Genomic DNA, 8618 nt, shown 5'->3' with positions numbered 1-8618 from the left:
CCCCCTTATCCTTGTCAAGTGCTGATGTGTCTTCAGCAAGAGAGCTAAACACATTTTCTATAGTGATTTGCAGTCTTAATATCCTTTATTCAGGTTAGGGCACTGCTAGTCTGGATCGACGATGGTTCACTTACCGGATCATTCCGGCGCCGCCTGAAGTTCTGAAGGACGTCCCTCACCTTCCACTTTCTCTGTGCATCGAGGAACAGCTACCGGAAACCTCTAAGCTAGCAAGCTAACGTTACACGCTGAAAATGGCTAGTTTTGAAGAAACTTTGGATCTGCAGCAAGGCAGACCTGCTTGGTTCTTTCTAGGAATGATTGTTAAGATTTACAAAGAATATGTTTACAGCATATCCTCTCTAACTGGGACGTTTTGGGACCGATTGGTGGGACTGCTGTGGACAAAATACACACCGTGATACACTGGTAAGAGCAAATGTGCTATAACCACGTATCCAGCTAATTTATATAGCTCACTCTACTTTATTGTGTGTTAACTTCATTTAATATTGAATTTGGCTTTTTTCTTTTGAATGTTCCACCAAAACAAGTTCCGTCCGGAGACTATTTTGCCGAACCACCGCCAAAGACAATTGTGATTGGTTTAAAGAAATGCAAATAACCCCTGATCTCTTGCCGTTATTTTTCCTATCCGAGAGTTTATGTGTGGAGGGGCCGGACCTTCCTCCACACAGCTGTGGAGATAGGTTTGGAAATGCGAGAGTAGAGCACCACCTATCGGGTGATCATGTGATCATTGGGGGAGGTTTGGCTTGATAACAGATTTGATGGTTTTGTAAATAACGCTGGGGTTGTGATGGTTGGTTGCAATGATGGTGGAGAAATTGGAGGAGCTGGCCCGGGGTCGAGCCCTCCGCTCCTTGTAAAACCAAAGTGAGAGCTGTCTCCGTATACTCTGTCTAACGTTCAGCGTGTTTTCAGTGGATGTTGGCCTCCACCAGGGTTTCCCTTGTCACCTATTCAAGGACCCCTTTACCAGAATCTATGTTCTGACCCTTACCTATGGTCATGAGCTTTAGATAGTCACCGAAAGAAAGAGATTGCGGCTACAAGCGGCTGAAATGAGGCTGGGCCAACTTTTAGAGATAAGTTGTCACTTAAAAATATGAACTCAACCTGCATGGCTCCAAACTGCGGGAAGAAGCCAGAGCACCCAGAGGAAACCCGCGCACTCCACACAGAAAGGCCCCAGCTGCCTCCCTCCCTCTCCCCCCCTTCCCTCACTTTGTCTGACTCTCTCCCTCTCTCTCTGTCTGTCTGTCTGTCTGTTTGTCTCTTTCTCTCTTTCAGTCTCCGCTCTGTGTCCCTCTCTGTGTTTCTATCTGTTTGTTTCTCTCTCTTTCTGTCTCTGCTCTCTGTCTCTCTCCTTCTCTCTCTCAGTCTGTCTTTCTGTGTGTCCTTCCCTCTGTCAGCAGTGTAATAAGTTCCACGTGGTATTTTCAGTTTGTCGCCCAGTCCAGTCAGCTGCCTGATGCAGAAAAAGACCAAATTTAGAAGAAATATGAAAATTGTCAAATGCTTTTTTTCACACACACACACACACACACACACATACACACACACACACACACACACACACACACACACACACACACGTCATTTTTCCAATTCTATGTTAATTCTTTCTTCCCTTCTTTTCTTTTTCCCTTCCCATTTCTTCCCTCCTCTCTTTATCGGCTCCCTCCCTTTTTGTTTCTCAGCTTCTGTCTCCTTTTTACTTCTCCTCCTCCACTCCTAATCTCCCCCTTCTTTCCCTCTTGTTCTCCCTCTTCTTTCTCACTCCCTTCTCCTCTATTTGTCCCTATGTCGCTCCATCTTTCCCAGACAGGCTCTACAGGTCACTAGTTGAGGCTTCTTGGTTCCTCTGACATCAGCCAATAAGTCATATTTAGAGTGGGCCTTCCCTGGTGTAAGGCCCGCCCCCCACTGACCATACAAGGTAACAGTGGAATGCATGGCTTGGCAGTCCGTCTGCTTCATAAGAGAGACACAGAGAGCAGAGGGTGTCCCACACTGATGAGCAGTCCTATTACCGTCTGATCTGAACTTCAGCTTATTGGGAAAACACTGAAGCTTCAGAAGGATGCCAGTGGGCAAACCTGCTCCTCAACTCATCACTACTGCAAAATCAGCCTTTTAGCAGTCAGACAAGTAATTTCACCCAGGAGAACCAAGGAACCTGCCAGGGGAGATGGCAAGCCTTGCGAAAGCTCATCAGTCCAGCAGCGAGGCAGCCTGCCAGCTGCTGCAGATGTTTAATAAGGTATGGTCTCACAAACTACTCTTACTGGAGTTTTTGAATGTTTTGTTGCTCTACTAAAAATCATCTATATATTACAAAAAATACCATGTTTTTTAAAGTGCTTTCTTTTCCATCATTCAGGCAGAAACTTGAAACGTGCTTGCCTTAGTTCAATGAACATAGTGTCAACATGATTTAGGCTTTTGAAAATGTATTAAATATGTCTACACAGTATTACAAAGCCAATAAATCATGTTTCACAACAACAGAAGTGGACTTGCTGTCCACTGAAGGCGATCCACACGGCGTTGTTTTGGCCAGTCCCACACTAAAGTTAATAATCTCAAGCGAAACAGTGAATATTTTTGTTTTTCAATCCAAAACAGTGGTCCCTGAGCTCACTGGGAGACACATCTGCTGTTGGCTAAATTACAGATTTGGACAATGTCTGAAAATTACAACAAACTCTCAAAATGTGACCTTTGCTACAACTCGGTTGTTATATATTATTGACACCACATCTGTATAGATATCTGTGCTACAAGCCATTTTTGAAAAAAAAAAGAAGCTTGGTTTGTATTATCTGTATTCTCAGATAGCTGGAGTTAATGACCTGTCCTTTATTGATTCTTTTCTCGTAGTAACAGGATTCAGTAGACATTCATCGCGCAATCTGACATGCCTCAAAAGTGATATCTTATAATCTGACATAGAGCAAACATGTGTGATTGCTGTCACACACTTTGTGAAGAGGCCTTGAGATGAATGACTTAACTCAAGCCATTTTGAGTCAGTGCAAGTTATCAGAGCCTATAGTGGACTGAGTGCAGAACAAAAGAAATGTAGAGGAAAAGAAAGAAACATTTTAAAGTCTCAAACACTATGTTATACCTTTATAAATGCTCACTCGTCATGCAAAGTAAATGTGACTAGGAGTAGTCCGGGATGGTTTTAACCCTTGTGTTTTTTCCCATTTGTCTTTCTGGGTCAAACTTTTGTTGGAATGTTTTTGTCACTTTTTGTCACCTGATGTTTTTGAGCCTTTCCCAATGTTTTTGTGAGATTTTTCCAAGTTTTTGTCACTTTTTTTCAAAGTCCTTTTACCTTTTTTTTAAAAGACAAAAGATTAAATAAAACACCCATTTTCAGTAAGAGTAGTGAACTGATCATTTATTTTACAATTTTTTTAACATTTTGATTGAAAGAAACCCAATTTTCTGATATAAAAACGATTTGAAAATGGGTCAAATTTGACCCGAGGTCAACAGCAGGGTTAGGGTTTGCCGCGGCCCACGTGTTGCTCTGTTCCTCCTGTTTGGTTGAAACTGTGTTACTGAGCCAAATGAGCTGCAACAGTGTTTACTGAGAGAGTACCAGGACTCTAACTGTACAGCAATCTGAATTACATTAAAATGCCATTTTCACTTGTCCCTCTTGAACTGGCCTGGAATGGATTTAGGATTCATTTTTGTCTACATGGTAATAACATAAATTCATTGTCTTCCCCCATCCATTTGCAGGGCTGACACACATACACCCGCGGGCGTAATATCAGCATAGTAGCTTCCAGCCTGGGGGGTGGGACTCAACAAAAGGTTGCAAGATTAATCTTAGGGGTCATGAGATGATTAACAGGAACAGGGGAAGTGGAAGAAAAAAATCCCAGATGTCTGCTATACAAAACGTTTTTTTTTTCTGAGTTTGTGATGCATTTTTGTATGAATAATCTAAATTTCACAGGTAAAATTTTTTATCCGAGAAGGAGAAATCATTCTGTGGTTGAACTGGACACAAAGAGTACATACATGCAAGTCATGCTTTGTTTTAAGGTGTCACAGGTCAAAAAGTTTGGCCACCAGATTTTTCTAATTCAGCTCACTTGTATGTGTAAATTAAAAAAAAAAAATCCAACCTATGCTTGTTTCTGGGGCGGTGCTGTCCTTAAATGGGTAAAACAGATCAAGACTCTGGTGCTGAAACCCTCCCAGAGTATGGCTGACATCCATCTCCCACAGCGTCTCATGTCACACAGGAGGCCAGCATCAATGGCTGGGACCAAATTTACACCATGAACAGAGTGTACTGAGGAAACTACTGCTAGTCATAAACACACACACACACACACATTCATGTACGTGTACACATAACTCATGTCTGTTTCCCCAGAACACTGCTGTGTGTTGTCACGCGCCGAGACAGATGAGGGACAAGGACAATCTCAAGGTGTACAAGAAACCGACCAGGTAGGAGCACCGACACACACACACACACAGACACGTTTTTTTTTAAACATCTCATTTTTGTAGTTGTTCCTCTGAAAACCAGCTGAGATCAACCACTTAGTTAAAATACACACTTTCAGTAGCAACATGTTTCTGTTAGTAGCTGATGGCACAATGTGGCTGTCATTTGTTCTGCTCTTGAATCCTTTGACATGACATGACATGTTGGCTGGTGAGTCGGCCAGAGTTGAGCAGGTTCAAATGTAAACAGAGGGTCATATCGAGGTCCCTGTTCCCAGATCCAGCTAATGAAATCTGTGTTAAAGCCCTGGCAGACAGGAACTGCTGTCCTGCTGAGGCCTGGGATGGACATGAGAAAGTGTATGTAGGGAGGAGAGGAGGAAATGCTGTATTTATTTACTGAGCGGTCAGAAGTCTTGGGGGCACTGGGTTAAGAGGACTTTCACATAACCCCTCACACACACACACTCACACCAGCACCCCTCTGGGACCAGAAGACCGTGATTCCCAGGGTAAATTTCCCATCGGAGAAGGAGAAGGAGGGGGAGGGGGAAAGGGGGTAGGAAGAGGGGGCGAGGCATATGGAAGGTAAAAGGAGTGGGTGGAAGGAGAAGAATGCAGGAAAAGAGATGGAAGGAGAAGTATTTTTAGCATTGATCACTCGCCCCCCTTTTGCAGAGAGCATACACCTCTATTTCATCATATGAGTCCATCCACGCCTACTCTGAGACACGCATGCACTAGTCTTTGACTTTTTTAAGCTTTGAGTCTTTTTGTTTTCTTCATTCAAAGATAGTTTGATGAAGGCCCCCAGTGACACTATACGCTGTCTGGTTCCATTGTTGGCAGAACTGACACACTTCAGCTATCTCTAATGATTTCATTTCATCTGAAATTTCAACTGCTTCACCATTTGCAGTTCAACTGACATTTCACCTGCTTTCTGCTCTTAGGCCTACTCCCTGCATGTTATTACATTTTGGAAAAATGAGCTGCATACAGGGCTTACTTGAAGTTAAAATTCCTCTTGCTATTAGGCTTTATGTAGACTACGTCGTCACACAACGGTTTGTATGGCATCTTAGGGAAAGTAAAGTTATGCACAATTCTTTGTGTTACTGGACATTTAGTAAAATGTCCAGTATCACGAGCGGTCAGTGTGCCTGCACAGCCGGCCCCTGCAGTTAACAACCTGTTTAGGCAACAAAACTTCTCGGTTAGATTTAGGAAAATAAAATAAGTGTGTCTGTTAAAATAAAGCGACCAGCAGTCTCCTGGGTGAAGGTCCTGTGTTTGTTTGACCCTTCTATCCACCTCGACCTCCGCCCTACATAGACTTTTTCCTTCTATAATTCAAACTGTACAAAAACAAGTGTGAGTTTTCTTTTGGAGTTAGGTAATTCATCACAGTGAACATAACGTCTGGACTGGTCACATAATGTGAACGCAAACTACCTTAGCGACCTTAGTGATGTTAGAACTCATGCATTTCTTAAAGATAAGAAAAAGATCTGTGCCCTTTTTCCTGCTGACATACTGTACATCTGACACTGATTATGTTGAAATCGTCTTTTGGACTGGATTTCTACACTCAAAAAATCTCAAAAGACAAAAGTGACTTGATGAGAACAGTATTTAAGGAGCAGTGTTGGCATGTCTTCAGCTTTAGACAACCAACAATGATTTCTCTAGCAAATGTTGTAAGACATTTAAACAGCATGTATTGTCTTCAGCAGCTTGTCCAGCCATAGACAGCAGGTCCATCACCCTCTATGCATGAGTTGGGAGCAGTTACCAAAGAAACCAAAGAATGTGTTTTTTCAATTTCTACCACAGATTTTTCCTTGATCATCATGTGACTCCTCTGATTTTTCTTACTGTGAGACCCGTTAGAGGGGCCCAACCTCAAGGTTGGGAAACATTGCCCTAAGTCGTTTACAACACTGTAAGGTACCTTTTTGCACCCGGGCTCTTGGGAAGCATCCCCAAGTTCTAGCAGCTCTAAATTATTTTCTACTCCCCCTTAAAACCGTATTACAGCCCGTCACTGCACCACCAACATGTCCCCCTGATCAGGATCCAGGGTTTGACTTAGTCCACTGTTCAGCATTGCCATATTTGGTAATTGATTTTAAGATCCACTTTTACACTCACGTTTAGGATGTGTTGTACATGGTCTGTTTCTCTTGAGATATACTCTAACACAGTGTTTGGCTCTTAGCTCTAGTCTGGGGAGTAGTACATCTCACCAACTCTAAATATATTTTTTAAATTATTCAGCTGTGTCTGTGTGTCTATGTGTGTGTGTGTGTGTGTGTGTGTGTGTGTGTGTGTGGGTGTTCGTGCACAATACATTAGTGTGACAGACAGACAGACAGATAAATGCAGAGCGGGTTTCCTGTGTGTGATTTTCAGAGCCAAGAGGAAAAGAAAAGAAGACCATATTAGGCAATGTTTGACTAAACAGGAGAGATTGGCTTTGACTGTTATCACAGCCGGCCTAAACACTCACACACTTGCGCACTTGCACACGCACACCACACACACACACACACACACACACACACACACACACACACACACACACACACACCTTGTTGATTTAGTTTGTTGTATTACTTTTTGATTAAAATATTGTCATCACCTTTCAGTCCAGAGCAAAACAGCTGTTTTGTAGCTTTTTGATAGGAATTGCCAAAGTCACTAGGCTACCACATAGGGGGCTTGTAAAATGACTCACTGTAAGGGGGGGTTTGCCATGGCGTCAAAAGGTTGGGGAACCATTGTGGCTTCCTGTCCACAGCATGTACACAGAGCCAGTCTGGAGCAGGGCCTGCCTGCACTCTGCACACACACTGCAGACCCTGTCAGGGAATTCTGTACACACCAGACACATTCATAGATGTAAAGTAAGGATCTCCTCACTAGGATGGAACCTGGGAAATCGATAAGCCTTTATAATGAGGGTCAGATGATTTGAGCTTGGAGGTAATATATGTTTACATGTGCCGCCTCATATTCAACTTTAATAACAGTATTCTGCGGTTTTTGGTGATAACATTCAACTGACATGTTATCCTTTTTTAGTGTCAGCTTCATCTGATTATTATATAGATATTAGTATCATTCCATATTCTTTCTTCTTGTTACAAAATCCAGTTTCTAGGTTTTTTTTGAACCTACACTTAAATTGTATCAGAGACAGTGTAGAACCGAGACACCTCAACTCCGAGTAGTTTCCTGTTTTCCTTTTCCTGCAGGTCTGAGTGTTTTGATCCCAATGGGCGAAGGGAACGTGAACACAAATTATGTGTACCAAAGTTAATATTGGATCCATTCCTCACAAGCTGTATATCTCCAGAACATTCTGACACTAAAGTGGCATTTTTCAGACGGACACATCAGGAGAAAATTAACTTGGTTTGAGACCTGTTTCTGTGTCAGGACCAAAGTCTCGCGAGATCTGGCAACACAGAGAAGCTAACGTCAGCTAACGTTTGTGAACGCCCTAACAAAACTAATCTCGGTGATGTTAAATATGTCTTTTAGCCGTGTAAATGTCTAATGTTAGCAAAAGAAACTGTTACGAAATTATTCAAATATGACTTTTTATCAATCCACACGATGTCCACCACACTTTTAAATGAGGCCACGCCCCTTTAGGAGACAGGAAGTATGTACTGTTTCATACCATTGGCGATGCTTGAAATGGGTTATCTTGAGTACAGTATAGAGAATCTTTGATTGTATCAGAATCTGATGGCAATTTAAAAAAGGTCATATTTCTGAGGTACCTGCATTTCTTTTATTACTTCCACTTGAGATAGCTACATTTTCCCAGCAGCTGCTTGATATTTCCGACCCTTACAGCACATCACCAGCTCCTCTTACATGATAACTTCCTGGAACAGAGATTCCAGGGCCCCTCTCAGGTCTGGAGCCCCTCAATGAACCAGGCCCTTGTCACTGGTTCCCAGCAGAAAGGGATTTTAGGTGAAAGTTTGAATTTGTAAGCTGTAATGATCGTTCAATGGCACATACAAAGCTCTGTACTGGCTCGTCCTGACCAAGTGCTGAGTGTCTGGACTGATTTCAACTCTTTATGTCTC

General features: G+C 42.6%; 1 long non-coding RNA gene across 1 annotated transcript in view; it reads left to right on the top strand.

Moving 5' to 3' along the window:
* Positions 1-1690: 1690 nt before the first annotated feature.
* The window catches only part of LOC116685979 (uncharacterized), a 12343-nt gene continuing 5415 nt past the window's right edge, over positions 1691-8618 (top strand). Inside the window, exons 1-2 of the long non-coding RNA XR_004331099.1 lie at positions 1691-2287; positions 4433-4509. This is a non-coding gene — a long non-coding RNA (uncharacterized LOC116685979). The remainder of the gene's footprint in view (positions 2288-4432; positions 4510-8618) is intronic.

This window comes from Etheostoma spectabile, unplaced genomic scaffold (assembly GCF_008692095.1).
Source record: "Etheostoma spectabile isolate EspeVRDwgs_2016 unplaced genomic scaffold, UIUC_Espe_1.0 scaffold280, whole genome shotgun sequence".
NCBI classification, from domain to species: domain Eukaryota; kingdom Metazoa; phylum Chordata; class Actinopteri; order Perciformes; family Percidae; genus Etheostoma; species Etheostoma spectabile.
The sequence above is the reverse complement of the archived record's forward strand: the minus strand, read 5'-3'. Positions and strand labels throughout refer to the sequence as shown.